The sequence below is a fragment of the Peromyscus leucopus genome, chromosome 23 (genome assembly GCF_004664715.2).
Source record: "Peromyscus leucopus breed LL Stock chromosome 23, UCI_PerLeu_2.1, whole genome shotgun sequence".
Classification (NCBI taxonomy): domain Eukaryota; kingdom Metazoa; phylum Chordata; class Mammalia; order Rodentia; family Cricetidae; genus Peromyscus; species Peromyscus leucopus.
Window position 1 is genome coordinate 42,131,048 of NC_051082.1, and position 22,011 is coordinate 42,153,058.

The following is a 22,011-nucleotide window of genomic DNA, read 5'->3' on the forward strand; positions in this document are numbered from 1 at the left end:
TAAGTGTGTCAAATAAAAGTAAACAGATGACAAAGATTGTGAACATAAGACAGACATTTACTGACAGCATTCATGCCAGGAGTGTGTTTTGTCAAAGTGGTCACATCTGCAACACACAAACTCAGACTGCTGGGACTACTATAATTCCTAGTGAGAGTGTAGTTAGAAATATAATTGGGGCAGTTTCCCCTTATTATAGAATGAGAATAGGCAAGAAAACCATCTAAAATATATGGCAGTGTTTGTCATGCATGGTAGAAGACTAAGGATTTTGGTTACTGTTGTAAGGACAGTAGTTTGGTGGAAACACTTGAGATATTTTGAGTTGACCTGTGTAAGTTCATAATAAGCTACTGTCTCTCCTAGGTTACAAAGTTGTGGGAAACACTAAGAGGTAAATTTTGAGCAAATATGTTTAGCATCATTGTTAACATGAGTTTTGCTTGGTAAGGTGATATGTGAAACTCTGCCAGTCTGGATCAAGTTCCAGGGCCTTTCATGTGCTATTGTCCCTCAGTGAGCATCATAAGTCAAGAGTTTTGCTTGCCCATGCTGTGATTTCTTTTGGAAGCACTGAAGGAATTGTCTCTGTGTTTTGACTCTTCTCACTGTAGACTTGACACAGTGAAAAATTCAACTTAAATTATGTACAGTTTTTTTTAATAATTGTTAATCTTATTTCACTGAGATTTTATTACTTTTAAGTCTTATACTATGTGCACCTTAACTCACTTATAATTTCATACTTGTAAATGTTGTAGATTTTCCCAATTTTGGAAACAATCGTATGTCATAATCTTTATATATAAATCCCTCTTTTAACAAAACAATTTCAAACTTTACATCATTCTAGCATTTTATTTTTTATTAATACCATAAGACTCAATAGGCCTAACACATTAAATTACAATCTATTTTGAGAATATTTATTCAAGAGTATCTCCTCTTTTTGAGTTCTCAATGATACCACAATTCAAATTAATACATGTTAACACTAGAGAACCAATGAAATTATTCTGATTAATTACAAAAATTGATAAGGTATTTTTTGAGCAGAGTGTGGGTGATCCAGAAAAAGACACATTGAAAATTCTTTACTAAGTATGTATGAAGACAATTTTGCATCACATAGATAAATAGGCCTTCCCACCTTTCAAAAATATGAGATGGTCACTACTTTTTAAAAGCTGTAATAACATTTAACTAGTCCTGTTGTAGTTACTTAATCCAACAGATTTGAAGGTATGAAGATGCCTGTGGTTTAGCTTGAAATATATGTCAAAAACACTGTGTTATTTCTTTAAACAACCATTTGTTCATTTATTTGTTTTTAATGAGTCTGTAGTGGTTAGTAATATCCTTAAAAACAGCTAGTATCCTCTAATGAGTGAGTACATACCTTGTTTGTACTTCTGAGTCTGGGTTACCACACTCAGGATGATATTTTCTAGTTCCATTCATTTGCTTTCCAATTTCATGATGTCATTGTTTTTCTCTGCTGAGTAGTACTCCATTATGTATATGTACCACATTTTCTTAATCCATTCGTCAGTTGAAGGGCATCTAGGTTGTTTCCAGGTTCTGGCTATTATGAATAATGCTGCTATGAACATAGTTGAGCACGTGTCCTTGTGGTAAGATTGAGCATTCCTTGAGTATATGCCCAAGAGTGGTATAGCTGAGTCTTAGGAAGACTGATTCCCATTTTTCTGAGAAACCATCATACTGATTTCCAAAGGGGCTGTATAAGTTTACACTTCCACCATCAATGCAGGAGTGTTCCCCTTGCTCCACATCCTCTTCAATATAAGGTGTCATCAATGTTTTTGTTTTTAGCCATTCTGACAGGTTTAAGTGGTATCTCAGAGTTGTTTTGATTTACATTTCTCTGATGACAGAAGATGTTGAACAATTCCTTAAATGTCTTTTGACCATTTGAGATTCTTCTGTTAAGAGTTCTCTGTTTAGCTCTGTAGCCCATTTTTAATTGGATTATTTATTATTTTGATGTTTAGTTTTTTTAATTCTTTATATATTTTGGATTTCAGCCCTCTGTCAGATGTGGGGTTGGTGAAGATCTTTTCTCATTTCTGGAGGCTGTCCTTTTGTGTTATTTACCTTGTCTTTTGCCTTACAAGAGCTTCTCAGTTTTGTTTCGTCATATTTATTAATCATTGCTTTCAGTGTCTTTGCTGCTGGTGTTGTGTTTAGGAAGTAGACTTCTGAGCCAATGTGTTCAAGACTACTTCCTACATTCTCTTCTGTCGGGTTCAGTGTAACTGAATTTATGTTGAGATCTTTGATCCACTTGGAATTGAATTTTGTGCATGGTGACATATATGAATCTATTTGCAATCTTCTACATGTTGACATCCACTTATTAATATGCTTTCTTTTTTCTATTGTACAGTTTCGGCTTCTTTGTCAAAAATCAGCTGTTCATAGGTGTGTGGGTTAATGTTAGGGTCTTCAGTTTGTTTCCATTTGTACATATGTCAATTTTTATGCTAGTACCAAGATGTTTTTATTAGTATAACTCTATAATAGAGCTTGATGTCAGGGATGGTGATGCCTCCAGAGTTGGCTTTATTTTACAGGATTGTTTTAGATATCCTGTTTTTTTTTTTCCTTTCATATGAATTTGAGTATAGTTCTTTCCTGGTCTGTGAAGAATTGTGTTGAGATTTTTATGGGGATTGCATTGAATCTGTGGATTGCTTTTGGTAAGATTGACATTTTTACTATGTTAATCCTGCCTATCCATGACCATGGGAGATCATTCCATTTTCTGATATCTTCAATTTCTTTCTTCAGAGACTTAAAGTTCTTGTCATACATGTCTTTCACTTGCTTAGTTAGATTTACCCCAATGTATTTTATATTATTTGTGCCTACTATAAAGGGTGATAATTCTCTGATTTCTTTCTTATCCCATTTTTCATTTGTATATAGGAGGGCTACTGATTTTTTAAGTTAATCTTGTGTCTTGCCACATTACTGAAGATGTTTGTAAGCTATAGGAGTTCCCTATATTTTTGGGGTCACTTATGTATACTATCATATCATCTACAAATAGTGAAAGTTTGACTTCTTCCTTTCTAATTTTTATACCCTTGATCTCCTTTTGTTGTCTTATTGCTCTATTTAGAAATTCAAGTACTATATTGAGTATATATTGAGAGAGTGCACAGCCTTGTCTTGTTCCTGATTTTAGTGGATCACTTTGAATTTCTCTCCTTTTAATTTGATGTTGGCTGCTGACTTGCTATAAATTGCCTTCATTATGTTTAGGTATGTTCCTTATATTCCTGATCTCTCCAAGACCTTTAACATGAGAGGGTATTGAATTTTTCAATGGCTTTTGCAGCATCTAATGAGATGATCATGTGTTTTTTTTTCTTTCAGTTTGTTTATATGGTATATTACATTGACAGATTTTCATATGTTGAACCATCCTTCATGTCTAGGATGAAGCCGACTTGGTCATGGTGGATAATTTTTGATGTATTCTTGGATTTTGTTTGCCCTCTGCATTGTGAGACAATTGTGTAGCTTGATCTACTCAGGAGGCCCCTGGCAATAGGATCATAATCCATCCCTGCTGCATGAGCATGCTTTTTGGAGCCCACTATCTGTGATGGGACACCTTGCATAGCCTTTAGGCAGGGGGAGTGGCTTGAACCTGACTCTACTAAATGTACCTCCCCATGGGAGGCCTTACCTTCTTGTAGGGGGGGATAGGGGTGTCTTGGGAGGGGGAGGTTGAGGGGCAGGAGGAGAGAAGAGGGGGAATCTTTGAATGGTATGTAAAATGAATTAAAAAATTTTCTTAATTAAAAAAAGATTGAAAAAAATCCTTAAAAACAGTAACATGATTTATGTCTACATATACATTATTATATGCATATATCAGATTTAAAAGCACATATATAAATTAATCTTTTTCTTAAAAAATAATTTTATAATATATAATACATCACAACTACAGCTTCCTTTAGCTCCACTCTTCACACTCACTAGTAGAAAGAAATTTATCTCAGGAGGTAGAAACAGAGTCAGAGACACTTCACTCCCAGTGTTAAGATTCCAACAAAACTCCAAGGTAACAACAACAGCATATGTGTAAGGGCCTCGTACAGACCTATGCAGGCCACCTGGTTTGCCCCTTCAGTCTCTCTAAGCCCCTATGAGTCCTGCTTTTGGATAGTCCTCTTGGGTCTGGCTCTTTGATTCCTTAGTTCTCCTGCTGTCCTCAACACCTCTGGCTCCTGCAATCCTTCTTCTTCCTCTTCTGCTGGGTCCCCTGAGATTAGCCTAATATTTGTGCATCTCTTTATCTGTTCCTATCAACTGCTAGAGGAAAGAAAGTTCAATATACAGTATGAGAAAAATCTTCTGGTTTAGGAATAATGTTCTCTTATAGCTAATTCATAACCATAAGCTATGGGGACAATATTGGAGAACCAGAATAGGTTCTCAAAATGAAAGATTTCATTGGATGATAATTTCCCTAAAGTGTCAAAACACTAGTGGGTCTGCCATGTTGATCTCCTTATTCAAAGATATCACCAGTGCTATCTGTTCAACTCAGCTTTTCTCCCAGTGACTTGTAGATTTACTTAAGACTTTTAGGTAAGGAAACCATTGCTTAATATGTGCTGCACATTCAAATTATAACCATTCCTGGGCTTACATAAAATTATTTGTTAGTATAAATATGACATTAAAATTATAAAAGCAGTTGCATCAAGCTGGTAACGCAGTATGGAATGGGTCCACTTTAACAATATTTACAAAACTTCTATGCAGGTTCAAGTTGAAGAACTACCAGTGTTCTTTGGCCTTCATATTTGCCATTGAGGAGATCAACAGGAACCCTCATCTTTTACCCAACACATCTCTAGGATTTGATCTCTATTATGTTGATCACTATGAATGGGATTTTCTCAGGGAAGCTTTTCATTGGCTCACAGGAATGGGAATCAAAATTCCCAATTACACATGTAGAAGGGAGAACAAAGCTGCTGCTCTACTTACGGGAACATCACAAGAAATAACTAGCCATATTGGGAGACTGCTAAATCTCTACAGATATCCACAGGTGAGAGATGTGGCCATGAGGGAGCAAGTAAACAGTACTGAAATGCAAATATTTTAGGTGTTATCTCAGGTAAAGGAGAGAGGCTTGTCCAAGAGAAGTCAGGCATTTGGTTATGTAGTCTCACATACTCTGCCTTTAGATGTAGAAGGTGAAGAGGGTGGAGCCCACAGAGCCTATTTAGATAACTCTGTGTCTTATCAGGAACTCTCAATATGTCTTGAGGAATGAGATAGGATTTTAAAATACCATGAAGACAAGTTAGTCCCTACTGAACCCAAGTGCTTCTTCAGGTGCAAGTTTGTGTTCTATATCAATATTTTCATTCTTGTTTCTGATTTGATAATCCCTTCAGCTTAGTTTTGGGCCATTTGACACGATCCTGAGTGACGGAGGCCAGCTTTCTTCTCTCTACCAGACAGCTTCAAAGGACACATATCTGACATTTGGCATTGTCTCTTTGATGCTTCACTTCAGCTGGACCTGGGTGGGGTTGTTCCTCATGGATAACCATAAAGGACTTCAGATTCTATCAGATTTTATGAAAGAGTTTCAAAGGAATAATATGTGTGTAGCTTTTGTGAAAATGATGTCAAAAAGTTTGATTTACTTTCAATATGCATACAAAGAAACTTCTCACTTGCTCTTAATATCATCTGCAAATGTGGTTATCATTTATGATGAAACAGAATTTGTATATGGCATAATGCTATATGCAATATATTCCTTAAAAACATGGAAAGTTTTGGTCATGAATTCACAATTGTATGTTGGTACCATTATAGAACCTCTGGTTTATGGTTCATTTCATGGCACTCTTTTTTTTTGGAAACCATTATGACGAGATTTCTCTTTTTAGAAAATTTATCCATACATATACTCCTTCTAAATACCCAGAAGACCATTGTCTTAGTATTTTGTGGAATACTTTCTTTAATTGCTCTTTATCTTTACCTGACTGTAAAATATCAGGTCATTGTTTATTCAATGCTTCTTTGGAATTATTTCCTTCAAATCTGTGGAAAATGGAAATGACTGAAGAGGCTTACAACATATATAATTCTGTGTATGCTGTGGCTCACAGTCTCCATGAGATGACTGTCAAACAAGGACAAATTCAGTCTTATAGGAATGAAGAGTGGAATGCCCACCCCTGGAAGGTAATTTCTCTTCCTGTGTATTTTAAGAATAGCACTGTGACACACTGAGGCTTAGTAAAAACACTCAATACAATATTGTGCTTTGTGCCAGATTTTACCAAAAAGGACATGAAAGAGTCAATGTAGGTTCTTGTCTAAATATCATTGCAGACATATGTCATTGTCCACACTGAATGGATGGCAATAACATGGTTAAAATGTGTGTATGTCAATATCCACTTTGTGATAAAAATAACCTCAGAATCTTCTCTTGGTAACAGGACCATGTTAATTTGATACCCCATTATCCCTAAATACATTTCTGAACAGAAATAGGAAAAGTAGATCATAAATAGTCAAATGCTACTAGACCCTTAAGGTTAAAATACTGAAGCAATAGCTATGTTATATAACTGACCTTTCTATTATACTTTGGAGATCAACATCAAATTTTGCAAACTGAGAATTGAACTTTTTCTTTAGTGGTTCACATTTGTCAATTTTGGATATTTGACACAGTCAGCATTCTTTAGTAATCCTGGTGTATTTATTTATTTATTTATTTATTTATTTATTTATTTATTTATTTATTTATGTGTGCCCTCCTGTGTGCATGACTGTATGCGCCAGTGCTTTCTTTTAACACTCACTGACAGTTTAGAAATATTATGCTTGTGTCATTTTGGAAGCTTTCATCATTAAAATAATAATAGCTTGTTGTAACTTGCATTTCACCTCAGGGATTAAAGTCAATTAGAGATTTTGTTTTATTTGGTTTAGTAGAACTTTTAGGGGACTGAATTCATCATAAGTTTTTACATTTCTCTTAGCTTCTCCCTTTTCTCAAGCAAATCAATTTCACAAATAGTGTTGGACACCATGTGGTTTTGGATTCACAAATGAAATTAGAGGAAAAGTATGATATTTTCAATGTCTGGAATTTTCCAACTGGTCTCAGACAAAATATGAAAGTTGGAACATTTTCTCCAAAAGCTCCGCAGAGTCAACAACTGTTTCTGTCTGATCATATGATACAGTGGGCCACAGGATTTACAGAGGTGGGTTGAATTTTATGTCATTGCATTGATCACTATGTAAATGAACATTTGTTTCTCAATGTAATGATTTCTGGTTCTTTACATGGGACTCATCAATATATACAAAACAACTGTCAATAAGAGAAATTTTTGTTGCCTTAATCTTGGCAATGGGATTGTTTATTTTCCATACATTTCTCTAATGGCAAACATTTCAAGTGATAAATTAATTTCCCTTTCATTAAGTTTCATTCCTGTGCTGAATCAACACTGAAGAGAGGATTAATTTAACTCTGAGAGTAAGAAAAATCAGTGCATGATCATTTGCCCTTTTGCTTTCCAGACTAGAAAAGGCATTGAATTATGGAGTGTTGGTGGCCTTGGAGTCCAGCTCTGCAAGGCCACCTCCTGGGTTCAGGTGAAAAGCCACAGTGAGGCCAAGGGAATTTAGGATATTTCTAATCTCAGAGGTAAAGAAAAAATTCACACAAATGATGTCCAGTCATGTCCCTTTTTTGTTCTGCCTCAAGTTTCAAATGTTTCCAGTTTATAAGGCCATAAACCTTGGCAATAGCAAGGTTACAAGGCTTTTTTTTCTCAGGGCCATAAAGTTGAGAAGAATCATACAAAGCATTACCTGTCAGCTTTTTTATGGCTGTTGGTGGGCATTGCTGTAAAAAATGTTCTGGCTACCTCTTAAAGGGGAAGAGGTCATAAAGAGAAATACTAAACCAAAAGAAATCAAAGAAGGGAAAAGGGAATTCATGTACTATTCTACATTTCTTTTTTTCCTTTTTTAATAAATATTTTTATTTTATAATTAATTTAATTTTACCATCAGCCACGGATTCCCTTGTCCTCCCTCCTCCCACCCCCCAGCCTACCCCCTCAACTCACTCCCCATCCCACCTCCTCCAAGGCAAGGTCTCCCCTGGGGATTCAGCCCAGCCTGGTAGATTCAGTTGAGGCATATCAAGTCCCCTCCTCTCTGCACCAAGGCTGAGCAAAGTATCTCAGCATAGGCCCTAGGTTCCAAAAAGCCAGATCATGCTCCAAGTTCAGGTCCTGGTCCCACTGCCTAGAGGCCTCCTAAACAGTGCAAGCTTATCAGCTGTCTCACTTATCCAGAGGGCCTCATCCAGTTTCATGGGGGCTCCTCAGCTATTGGTTCACAGTTCATGTGTTTCTGCTGGTTTGGCTATTTGTCTCTGTGCTTTTTCCAATCATGGTCTCAATAAGACAAAACAACAGTCTACAGAATGGGAAAAGATCTTCACCAACCCCACATCTGACAGAGGGCTGATATTCGGAATATATAAAGAACTCAAGAAATTAGACATCAAATATCCAACAGTCCAATTAAAAAATGGGCTATAGAGATAAACAGAATTCTCAATAGAAGAAGCTCAAATGGCTGAAAGACATTTAAGGAATTGCTCAACATCCTTAATCATCAAGGAAATGCAAATCAAAATGACTCTGAGATACCATCTTACAGCTGTCAGAATGGCTAAGATCAGAAACACTAAAGATAGCTTATGTTGGAGAGGATGTAGAGCAAGGGGAACACTCCTATACTGTTGGTGGGAATGCAAACTGGTACAGTCACTTTGGAAATCAATATGGCACTTTCTTAGAAATTGGGAATCAATCTCCCTCAAGACCCAGCTATACCACTCTGGGCATATTCCCAAGGAATGCACAATCATACCAGAAGGACACTTGCTCATCTTTGTTCATAGCAGCATTATTTGTAATAGCCAGAACCTGAAAACAACCTAAATGCCCTTCAAGTGAAGAATGGATAAATAAAATGTGGTACATATACACAATGGAGTACTACTCAGCAGAGAAAAACAATGACATCATGAGGTTTGCAGGCAGGCAAATGAATGGAACTAGAAAATATCATCCTGAGTGAGGTAACCCAGACTCAGAAAGACAAACATGGTATGTACTCACTCATAAGTGGATACTAGATGTAAAGCAAAGGATAACCAGACTGCAACTCACAACTCCAGGGAGGCTACCTAGTAAAGAGGACCCTAAGAAAAACACAGGGATCACCCAACAACAGAGAAATGGATGAGATCTACATGAGCAAACTGGGGCTAAGGGGAGTAATGGAGGGCAAAGGTTGGGGGAAAGAGAGCTTAGGGGAGTGGGAGTTCCCAGCTGGATCAGGAACAGAGTAGGAGAACAAGGAAAGAGAGACCATGATAAATGAAGACCCCATGGGAATAGGAAGAAGCAGCGTGCTAGAGAGGTCCCCAGAAATCCACAAGGATACCTCGACAATAGACTACTGGCAATGGTCCAGAGATTGCCTGAACTGACCTAGTCTGGTGATCAGATGGCCAAACACCCTAACTGTCATGATGGAACTCATCCAATACCTGGTGGAAGCAGATGCAGAGATCCATGGCCAGGCCCCCAGGTGGCGCTCCAGGAGTCCAACCAGTGAGAGAGAGGAGGGATTATATGAGCAAGAGATATAGAGTACATTTCTTTTTTTTAATTAAGAAAATTGTTATTCATTTTCCATACCAACCACAGATCCCCCTCTTTTTTCTCTTCTAAACCCTACCAGACTTCCCTCCCAGCCCACCTCCCATTCCCTCCTCTGACAAGTTGGGACCTTCTGTGGGAGTCATTAGAGCCTGGTACATTCAGTTGAGGCAAGACTAAGCCCATCCCCCTGCATGAAGGTTGTGTAAGATGTCTCATCATAGGTATCAGGCTCCAAAAAGCCAGCTTATGTACCTGGGATGGATCCTGATCCTGCTGCCAGGGGACCCCTTAAGCAAATGCAGCTACACAACTGTCTTGCTTATTCAGAGGACCTAGTTCAGTCCCATGGAGGCTCCACAACTGTTTGTCTAAAGTTCATGAGTTCCCACTAGTTTGGTTTAATTGTCTCTGTAGATTTCCCTATGATGATATTGATGTCCCTTGCTCATAGAATCCCTTTTTCCTCTCTCTGACTGGACTCCCAGAGCTTGGCCTGGTGCTTGTCTGTGGATCTCTGCATCTGCTGCCATCAGTTGCTGCAGAAAGGCTCTATGATGACATTTAGGGTATTCACCAAACTGATTAACAGCATAGTCCAGTTCAGACACCCTGGCTACTTTTGCTAGTAGTCAAAGCTGGGGTCATCCTTGTGGATTTCTGGGAATTTCCCTAGCATCCAGTTTCTTCCATGATGTCTCCCTTTATCATGGTGTCTCTTTCATTGCTCCCCCACTATGTCCCTGTTCCAGCTTGAATCTCCTATTCCCTTATGACCTTATCCCCTACCCCCTACCCTCTACTATCCCCCTCACCCTCAGTTTACTTATGGATATATCATCTATTTCCCCTTCCCAGGGCAATCCATGAATTCCTCTTAGGATTCTCCTTGTTGGCTAGCTTATCTTGAGCTGTGGGTTGCAGTCCTGTTATCCTTTGCTTTATATTTTGTAACCACTTAGAGTGAGTACATACCTTGTTTGTCTTTCAGAGTCTGGGTTACCTCACTCAGGATGATATTTTCTAGTTCCATTCATTTGCCTGCAAACCTCATGATGTCAGTTTTTTTTTTTCCTGCTGAGTAGTACTCCATTGTGTATATGTGCCACATTTTCTTTATCCATGCTTTGGTTGAAGGGCTTCTAGGTTGTTTCCAGGTTCTGGCTATTACAAATAATGCTGCTATGAACATAGTTGAGCAAGTGTCCTTATGGTGTGATTGAGCATTCCTTGGGAATATTCCCAAGAGTGGTATAGCTGGGTCTTGAGGAAGATTGATTCCTAAATTTCTGAGAAATCACCATATTGATTTCCAAAGTGTCTGTACCAGTTTGCATTCCCACCAACAGTGTAGGAATGTTCCCCTTGCTCCACATGCTCTCCAACATAAGCTGTCATCAATGTTTTTGATCTTAGCCATTCTGACAGGTGTAAGTGGTATCTCAGAGTTGTTTTGATTTACATTTCTCTGATGACAGAAGATGTTGAGCACGTCCTTCAATGTCTTTTGGCCATTTGATATTTTTCTGTTAAGAGTTCTCTATTTTAAAATTGGATTATTTGGTATTTTGATATCTAGTTTCTTGAAGTCTTTATGTATTTTTGAGATCATCACTATGTCAGATGAGGGGTTGAAGATCTCTTTTTCATTCTGTAGGCTGTCCTTTTGTCTTATTTACCATGTCCTTTGCCTTACACAAGCTTATCATTTTCAGGGGGTCCCAATTATTAATTGATGCTCTCAGTGTCTGTGTTACTGGTGTTATATTTAGGAAGTAGTCTCCTGTGCCAATGCATTCAAGAATACTTCCTACTTTCTCTTCTATCAAGTTCAGTGTAACTGGATTTATGTTGAGGTCTTTGATCCACTTGGACTTGAGTTTTGTGCATGGTGACAGATATGGATCTGTTTGCAATCTTTTACATGTTGACATCTAGTTATGTCAGCACCATTTGTTGAAGATGCTTTCTTTTTTCATTGTACAGTTTTTGCCTTCTTTGTCAAAAATCAGGTGTTCATGAGTGTGTGGATTAATAATAGGGTCTTCAATTTGATTCCTTTCATATGCATTTTTATATGAATACACAGCTGTTCTTATTACTGTAGCTCTATAGAAGAGCTTGTGGTCAAGGATGATGATGCTTCCAGAAGTTGCCTATTGTCCAAGATTGTTTTAGCTATCCTGGGTTTTTTGTTTTTCCATAAGAAGTTGAGTATTTTTCTTTACAGGCTTATGGAAAATAGTGTTGGGATTTTGATGGGGATTCCATTGAATTTGTAGACTTTTCTTTTGGTAAGATTGAAATTTTTCTATGCTAGTTCTAACTATCCATGAGCATGGGAGATCTTTCCATTTTCTGATATCTTCTTCAATTTCCTTTTTCAAAGGCTTAAAATTCTTTTCATACGGGTCTTTCACTTGTTAGAGTTACACTAAGATACTTTTATTAATTGTGGCTGTTGTAAAGGGTGATGTTTCTCTGATTTCTTTCTCAGCCCTTTATCATTTGTATACAGGAGAGATACCGATTTTTTTTGAGTTAATCTTGTATCTTGCAACAATTCTGAAGGTGTATTTCAGCTGTAGGTGGTTCTTGGTAGAATTTTTGGGGTCACTTATGTATACTATTATATTATCAGCAAATAGGAAAAGTCTGACTCCTTCCTTTCTAATTTGTATCCCCTTATTTATTTTACATACCAATTGCAGTTTCTCCTTCCTCCTGCCTCCCCTTCTTCTACCCCACCCCCATTCTCTTATTCTCTCAGTTTGTGTCTTTTTTATTGTCTCTATTTCAGTCTTCAAATCTTGAAGTGTTTTCTTCACCTGTTTAATTGCTTTTTCTTGGCTTTCTTTAAGGGCTTTATTGATTTCTTCCATTTTTTCGCCTTTTCCTCGATTTCTTTAAGGGAATTTTTCATTGCCTCTTTAAAGGCCTCTATCATCTTCTTAAGGTCAATTTTAAGGTCGATTTCTTCTGCTTTTTCTGCGTGGGAATGTTCAGTTTTTGCTAATGTAGAACAACTGGGTTCTGATGGTACCATATTGGTCTTTTTGTTGTTGACTGTATTTTTGCACCGGTGTCTATCCATCTCTTCCTCCACTTGGTGCAATTGGTGTCTGTGTCTCTTGGTCTGATGGATACACTTATTTCAATGGGAGCTCTTGGTTTGATCAGGGCTCTTGGTCCAGTTGGTGCTGATGGACTCTCTGTCTCAGGGAGCAGCTCTTAGTCCAATCAGTGCTGGTTGGGTTGGATGGAGTTGGCACTTGTGGGTTCCAGGATCTGGTGGTGGTGGTGATATTCTGACCTTTCTGCAGGAGACCTGTTCTGCTGGCCTGAAACTGGGACTGCAATGGGTGGTGGTGTGGGAGTACAGGGTTGTGCCCCTTGGCCCAAAACCTAGAGGATGCGGTATTTGGCTATGAGAACAAAGACTCATCTCTTAGTCCAATCAGCGGTGGCAGGCTCTGTCTCATTGAGCAGCTGCAGTCTTGGAAGGGTCCATATTTGTCTTCTTCATTGCGCCTTTTTTCTTTTTTCAGGTCTTGAACTTTTCCCTTCACCTATTTAATTGCTTTTTCTTGTTTTTCTTGGCTTTCTTTAAGGGATTTATTGATTTATTCCAAATCTTGTTTTTTACTCATTTTCTTTAAGGAAATTTTTTATTTCCATTTAAAGGCCTCTATCATCTTCATAAAGTTATTTTTAAGATTGCTTCTTTCTGCTTCTTTTATGTTGTGATGTTCAGGTCTTGATGTTGTAGAATTGCTACTTCTGGGGGTACCGTATTGTTCTTTATGTTGTTGCATGTATTTTTGCACTGGCATCTACCCATCTTCCTCCAACAGGTACAAGAGGTTTTTGTGTCTGTGGGAGCTGCCTTTGGTCCAATCTGTCCTTGCTGTGTTTGTGTCTCAGAGGGCCACTCTTGGTCCAATCAGAGCTCTTGGTCTAGTTGGAGCTCTTGGTCCAATCAGAGCTGGTGGATCTGTGTCTCAGGGAGCCATTGTGGTCACAGGGGAATGGGTGAGTTTGCCGTAGGGAGTGGGTCTTGTAGATAGCAGGGTCCATTGTGGGGTGTTGGTGGGGAGACCTGCCCACAGGGTTCTTCTCTGCTGGCCTGAAACCAGGGCAGCAATGGGTGGGGGACACAGATTGTACCCCATGGCCTAAGTAATAAAGGCAGGATGCTCTGGGTGGGAGAAGAGGCATTCATCTCTTGGTCCAATCAGAACTGGTGGATTCTGTGTTTCAGGAAGTCACTGAGGGCTCAGGCAGGTGGGTGGGTGTGGGGTAGCTAATGGGTTTTTTAGATTGCAGGGTCCAATGGGAGGGGATGTTAAGGACGCCTACCTGCAGGATTCTTCTTATTCTACATTTCCTAAGTGTGGCTAAATATATATACTAAAAGTTTGTGATCAATAAAATGTAAAAAAAAAAAAAAAGGCGAAATTCAGCAGAAGCCTTACTTTCCTAGTGCACCTGGAATGACACTGTGTCAATGTATCTGTGGTAACACATGTAAACCATGGGGGAAGCATACAGCATTTGATTTACATCAGCATATTAGCCACATGTTAACTGTTAATAATGAAACTTTCAATTCTAAAAAAATAGATCTTTTACCTTAAATGGTTGGAACAAAGAGAGGACCTTTAACTATTTTGTACAAAATCTAGGGCCTGGCACCTCCAAGCCACTCTGGCCATTAGTGGTGTTCATTCCCAAGATAACAGTGTGAGAAAATTACTTCTCTCCAGAGCTGGTCAATCAATTAACAACATCTACCTGTTAATCATACAGATCCCAGGTCTAAAACATAAGCAATTAGCCTCCTAAGCTAAATCTTACATCAATAAACCCAGTTGAAAGTGACGATAGCCTTCTGAGGTCAAAGCAGGGATAGCTGAATTGCACACCCGTTATTTGCAGGCAGGGTGCTTTCAGGGAACTCTGTTGTTTTTAATCTCAAAGGGGCTTTGGTTCAACAAATGCTGAAATTTTGTCTTTGAGTCTATCTGTGAAAGTTCCATTTGTGATCTTTTTGCATAAACACCTCCTCTGGCCAAATTGTCCTGCTATAAAGTTCATTATAGAGAACAGACTTCTAGGTATTTATCAGACTGTGTGACTTATTTTTCTCACCAGTATTACACAGCGTGGGTAGAAGTCATCCTTCTAGTAGTAAAAAGGAATCATTGTGTCTGACAAAAGAGGAGAACACTGCTAAGGTTGTGGGACAAGTCCCAAAGCTGCTACAGAGAGTGAAAGGCATGGCATCACACAAGAGATTTACAGTAATAAGCAGACATCTATTCAAATGACAGTAATTGTCTCAATCATTGCCTTACCTATGAATTTGTCCTCCATCAGATATGCATATTTCTGGTGGGTTGATCTTCTAAATATCAGCTGTAATCTACTACATAATCTTGATGGGACATAATTTTGATGGGACTCCATCAACAGAGGACACATTTCCATTGATTAATTAAATGTCTTGCTGCTGAAAAAGGAGTCAGTTCATCAAAAAAATAAATAAATAAATAAATAAAAAACATACACCAAACAAAAGCAACCAAAGATCATAGACTTAATAAGGTCTCGTGTGGCAGGTGCAGGTGCATCAAGATTCAGTCAATCATGGCTGCAAGAGCTTGAGAAAGTTATTCACAATGCTTCTTCAGTCAGGAAGTACATAGAGGTTAATACTTCTCTTCATGTTTTTTCTTGTTTTTCACTCTGTCCAGGACAGTAGTCAATGAAATGGTGCTATCTACTTTTACAGTATGTCTTACCCCTCTTCAAGTACCCTAATGTACATCATCTCTCACACAAAGGCCCAAAGACTTGTTTGGATTGTGATTCTGAATCCTTTTAGGTTTATATGCAAAGAGATATTACATATCATCATTATAAAAAAATGCTCTATCCAGTCACTAGAAAGCACACAGTAGGGACACTTTGTGACATTCTAGTTGCCCTTCCAGACATGTGTTCAATGATGCAACTTCTTATTATTTTGCGCTGCCACTTAATACTCCCAAAACTGTTCAGAGATTTGTTGTCATTGGATCATTGTTTTAATATACTGAACTTCATTGGGTATATAATTTCAAAGTTTAAGCATCAAAACCTTAATCTGCAGTTATAAAAACTTTCCATCTCATTATTTAATATTGAAAAGTACTCTTTATTACCTTAACCCTGTCACCTCCTAAATGTTTTCTCTCATGTATTTAATTCCCAGCTTCCTCGCTCTGTGTGCAGTGAGAGCTGTGTTCCTGGATTCAGGAAATCCCCCCAGGAGGGCAAGGCTGTCTGCTGCTATGATTGCACTCCTTGTCCAGATAATGAGATTTCCAATGAGACAGGTAAGTGTCAGTCCAACTTGGGTATTTCCCACCTCTCTACAGTGTTCTGCAATGTCTAAGCAGATGGAAACTTTCTGTGAATGAACAGCAGAGACAAGCACTATTATTTCATTTAAAAGTCATAATGTTTCAGTTCATTGTATCATCATTTCAAAATTTCAGTCTGGCCATTGAAATTCATGATTGATCAATATTTGTTCTCTCTAGGCATTGGTCTCTGTAGAAAAACCACTTTATCTATCCCAGAGTAGTCTGCTCATTTTGTCATAGCATTTAACACACACGGTATAAATTGTCAACTTCCCTTGTTTTTGAAAACGCATTTATTCATAATTTACACAAATTTTATGGCTGTGTCCTTACCATCCTTACTTTCATAATTTCAATCATGGCTCTGGATTCATCAAAGATGATCAGAAATGTATTTGAACTACTCTTTGTTATAGTTATGAATATTTTAAGTAAGGTTTTTCATGTTCTTTTGTCTCTTAATGTCTTGCCTGCATGCATGTATATGAACCACAGGCTTGCTTGGAACACATGGAAGGTAGCATAGGGCATCAGATCACCTGTACATGGAGTCACAGATGGCACTGTCTTACCATGTAGGTGCTTGTGACAGAATATGGGCCCTTCTGGAGAGCAAAAGGTGCCCTGTACCAAACAACCTTTTTTTCAGTACTTTATTTTTGATATCTTGCATAAATAACTTTCAACATTCCCTTAATTATTATCTTTTCTTCCTTGTTTACCTACATCTTCATATGCATACAGGAAACATCATGGTACATAATATATAAGGAGAGTTTGATCAGCATATAACATAGGTTTTAAATTCCTAAATTAGTTGTGGAGCAGAATATATACATTAGTGTAGTATATCACAAAAAATTATCATGAGATTGTTCCATTGAACAAAATATTTTTTAAATTAAGAATTGTTTATGTAGTATGAAATTAAATCTAGATTTGTAACACTTCTTTTCATTTGATTAACCTAAGCCCTAAAGTACTGGTAATACTCATTTATTATTGCATAAAAATGACTCTATCTTTATAATGTGTTAATATGAAGCATTACTGAACATAAAATAGGTAAATTATAGAATACTGACTTGTGACAACAGTTGAAATGGCATCATCACTCCCATTAATGGTAATGTTGAGACTAAGCCAGGCAGAGGTGTGCACTCCTGTTCTCAGAGCAACTCAGGACTGAAGTTCAAGGATCTGTTTTTCACAGCAGATCTGGGCACAATAGCAGAACCCTATGTTGAAATACATCCAAGGAACAGAAAATAGGTATGAGGTGACTGAAAATAGTGAATGTGAGAAGCACACACAGACACAAGGTTGAATATGGAGAGAAAACCAGATAAGATTTCCAATCATTATGATTTCAGTCTAACTAGATTTTTTCTTTATTAACTTGAATATTTTGAACCTATAATCATTTCCCCAAACAATCAGGGATTTATATATTATTTCATGAAAATGTAAATTTTCTAATTTTAGAGTGTTTTTGAAGTGCCTATTTTCAAAATGTGTATATTAAGACTATACTATATAGATTGTCAAGGACTTATCATGCATATAGCTGCTTTGTGTGCATTGGTGGTGTGGTAAGTTCAGGAACATGTTCCATGTATACATTGGAGGAAGACTGAAACCTCAACCTGAAACACTGAATGATTGCAGTTCAAGAAGACACTTCAAGACAGTTTGAGAAAGAGGACACTAAAACATAAATGTTAAATGGTTCAGAACAGAGAATCTTACTCTTCAAATCATGTAGAATAATCTGTACTTATCTTTGAAAATTACATATTTAGTCTCTGTGGAATACTTGGCATATTTTATATACCCTGTGCTCTTTACCAAATAAGACATGGGGTTATGGCAATAATGAATTCATGCTGTTAGAAGCCAATAGCCAGTAAATCCATGGGGAACTGAAGAGGAGTGCCTTGAGAGTGAGGATTGTGTGAAGTCACACAATGAAAGATACCCTTGAGAGCTTGTGTGGAGATTCTAGCAGGGGAGTGCTGCTACTTGTATACACATGACTGAGGATTTGTCCTGCTCCAGTTGGGAAAAGTCCTCCTCTTTGAACAAGTGTGCACCTTCAGGAAGGATGTACATGGAGTGGTGAAGGAGGAAGGGAACACTTTCCTAGCCAGTCAGATCATATGAGTCAAGCCTGGCCCTCAATGGGGTGACAAATGTTGCAGCCAGACCAACCTCCAGCCATCATTGCAAGGAGCCTGCTTGAGAATTCGGATGGTGTTAGTAGTCATAGGTAGACACAGCACCCTAAGCAGGTATGGATGACATCTTGAGAAGTTTATCAGTTAGTGAATGTTCAATAAGGCCTGTCAGTGAAGTCCAATAGAAGTTTACTAACATTACAGTGAAGGCCAGCATTATCATTAGAGGATATAAAAATAAATAAATATAAAACTATACATGAGGTCTGTCATCTTTCAATACCGAAATCTTAATGTTTTCACCTTTTTAAAAGAATCAATTTGAAAATGGTCAAATATTATGTAGATTATGAGGCATATGGCTGAACCATTTTAAGATATGAAAGTATTCTTTCAGCTTAGTGCTCTATGTTCAGGTAGCTTATGAAGCTTTGGATGGATAAATATGGTAATAATATTTTCTCAGTTACCTCATACTCTGTTTGTATAGGGGTATCAATTACTTTTGCAGAAAAGGTAACTAAACGTATAAAATTCACCTATGATTCAGTATATCTTAATATACAGTTATGTCTAATACAAAAAGTATGTGTTGGTCTTTACACTGAAATATCCCTAACATGTCTGTTTCAACAACAGCAGTATGTGTAGCTTTGTAGAAGGTACACAACTCCTCTGCTTTGTGACAGAATAATATATATGCAGACATGTTTATCAGTTAGTTATTTTCCTTGATGCTCTGACCAATTACTTGACAAATTGGCTCAGTTTGAGAGTACTGTCCTCATGTCAGCGAGAGCAGAAGCTGCTGGGCATATTGGTACTGTAGTCAGGAAACAGGGGGGGCAGGGGGAGAGATGAACACCCTGAGCTCCACTTTTTTTTTTTTTTTTTTTTTTTGGTCTGGGACTCTAGGTCATGGAATGATGCCCGTACTCTCTCAGTGGGTTTAACCCCTTCCACCAGAGTGAGACCCCCAAACTGAAATGCCCTCACAGACTCAACTTATTTGTCTCCTCAGGAATTCTAAGTTCCATCAAAATGAACCATTGCAATCTGTCTCTCTTCCTGCAAAATAATTAACAAATCTACTCTATGAGAGTGCAAGTTCACTGAGCAAGAGGGGACTTATTCTCATTTTGGGAGATAATGAATATGAATATGTGTGTGTAATCAGATTATGGTGCCTGTAGTAAATACTTGAAATAAAAAAAGATAATCTTGGTACCCGGAAAATCGTGAATTCAATAACTTGTTTAAATAATTTCAATAAATATAAAATTGAATAAGTCAGTTTGGAAAAAATTTTCAACCAAATGAAAGCATGATATAAATACATTGATACTTATGTATTGTTTATTTTTGATGAAACTTACAAATTACCATTAGGAAATAACCAAAAAATTACTCCATCACACACTAAGACTAGTAAAAATGTTTTATATTATCAGGCAGTGGGGGCACATGTCTTAATCCAAGCATTGTAGAAGCTCTGGCAGTCATATCTATGAATGAATTTGAGGCCAGTCTTTTCTACAGAGTGAGTTCCTGAACTGCCAGCACTACACAGAGATACCCTGTGTAAAAAAAAAAAAACAAAAAATCACTTTTATGCCTATCTGTTAAATAAATCTTTTCTCCATGCAAATGACTAAATACTAAACAGTTTCAGAAACGTAAGTTTTCATGCTATGAAGAATCTAATAATTCTTATTTCTGCATGAACCGTCAGAAAATGAGCAAAGTGGAGAATCCAATAAACTCCATGAAAATAGATACAATGACAGAAAATAGGCCAATGACAGAAAAAAAAAATACAAAGAAATTAGAAAAAAACTCTTGATAGTTAACTCACATTACCAATTCCTACTTGATGGATTTCACAAGGAGGGAGTCTTATGAATAAGTTAGGTTTACATAATTTAAGTTAATAATTTATGACTATATAAAAAGGTGAAAATTGCCACGTAAAAACAAACATTTTTATGTACAATGATAAAGTGAATAGAATTGTTCACTTCAAATCCCAATAAAGACAATGGGTAGAATCAATTTGAAGTTATTGATTTGAGATCATTTAGGAATTTTCACTATGGAAGACTAATTTACTTGGGTCTTAAACTGTGAAGAGAAGAGATGTAGGTATCATGCCAGACAACTGGTTCTGGAAAGACTCTTGGTATAAAAGGGGAGCTTGAGCACAGCCTCAACAAAACTTTTATTTATGACCAGATGTAGATAATTGCGTGAAGTGTCCTGATAGACACTATGCAAACACACAACAGAACCACTGCATCAAGAAAGCCGTGACATTTCTGTCCTATGAAGACCCCTTAGGAATGGCGCTCTCCTGCATGGCCCTGGGCTGCTTTCTACTGACAGTGGGGGTTCTCAGTGTCTTTGTGAAGCACCACAACACTCCTATTGTCAAGGCCAACAATCAGGCTCTCACTTATATCCTGCTCATCTCTCTGACATTCTGTTTTCTCTGTCCATTGCTCTTTATTGGCCATCCCAACACAGCCACCTGTATCCTGCAGCAGATCACATTTGTGGTTCTATTCACAGTGGCTCTCTCCACTGTCTTTGCAAAAACTCTCACTGTGGTTCTGGCTTTCAAGGTCACCATTCCAGGGAGAATGATGAGGTGGCTGATGATATCAAGGGCCCCCAACTTCATCATTCCCATCTGCACCCTCCTCCAGCTTATACTCTGTGGAGTTTGGCTGAGCACCTCTCCTCCATTTGTTGACTCAGATGCTCACTCTGAACATGGGTTCATCATCATTGTTTGCAACAAGGGCTCAATTGTTGCCTTCCACTGTGTCCTGGGATACCTCTGCCTCTTGGCTCTTGGCAGCTACACTATGGCCTACCTCTCCATGAACCTACCTGACACATTCAATGAAGCCAAGTTCTTGACTTTTAGCATGCTGATGTTCTTTAGTGTGTGGATCACATTCCTTCCTGTGTATCATAGCACCAAGGGGAAGGTCATGGTGGCCATGGAAATCTTTGCTATCTTGGCTTCCAGTGCAGGCCTCCTGGGCTGCATCTTTGCCCCCAAATGCTACATTATTTTGTTAAGACCAGATAAGAACTCACTGCATTGCATCAAGAACAAGGCACTTTCTAAGGGAAAATTCCAACCTATAACGTAATCCACATGTTTCTTAATAACATATAAGTCTTTAATACAGTTTAGCACCATCCCAACAGTCAGATATAATGTAGCAATTTCAGATTTTTTTGTTTATTGGTTTCCTGTGTTGATGAATTCAGTATTTATTCTCTCATCTTCCAATATAACTTACTTTTTTCTCTGCATTAGAAACTTGATTTCCATAATATTAATTATATTTGTCTTCTAGTATTAAAGAGAAAGGATATGATTTGTATATTATTCTTTACCTCTTCAAAATTTCATAACTTTGCCTGTGAAATAACATATACTTCCTTATGTATCTGAATGATTCTGATGTTTTTGATATGTTCCACGAATACATCCTGCTTTCATTTCATATATGCTTTCACTCTGAATAAAAGCACATTTTAAAAAGTGAATCAGATCTTGACATGATGGAAATATTTTGCCAACTGTTTGCTTAATGAGGTGCATGCTACAGGAGAATGCAGGTCAAT

The 22,011-nt window shown here is 37.7% G+C and overlaps 1 pseudogene; it reads left to right on the forward strand.

Moving 5' to 3' along the window:
- Positions 1 to 432: 432 nt before the first annotated feature.
- LOC114682208 lies at positions 433 to 21,750 on the forward strand (annotated as a pseudogene).
- Positions 21,751 to 22,011: the final 261 nt, after the last annotated feature.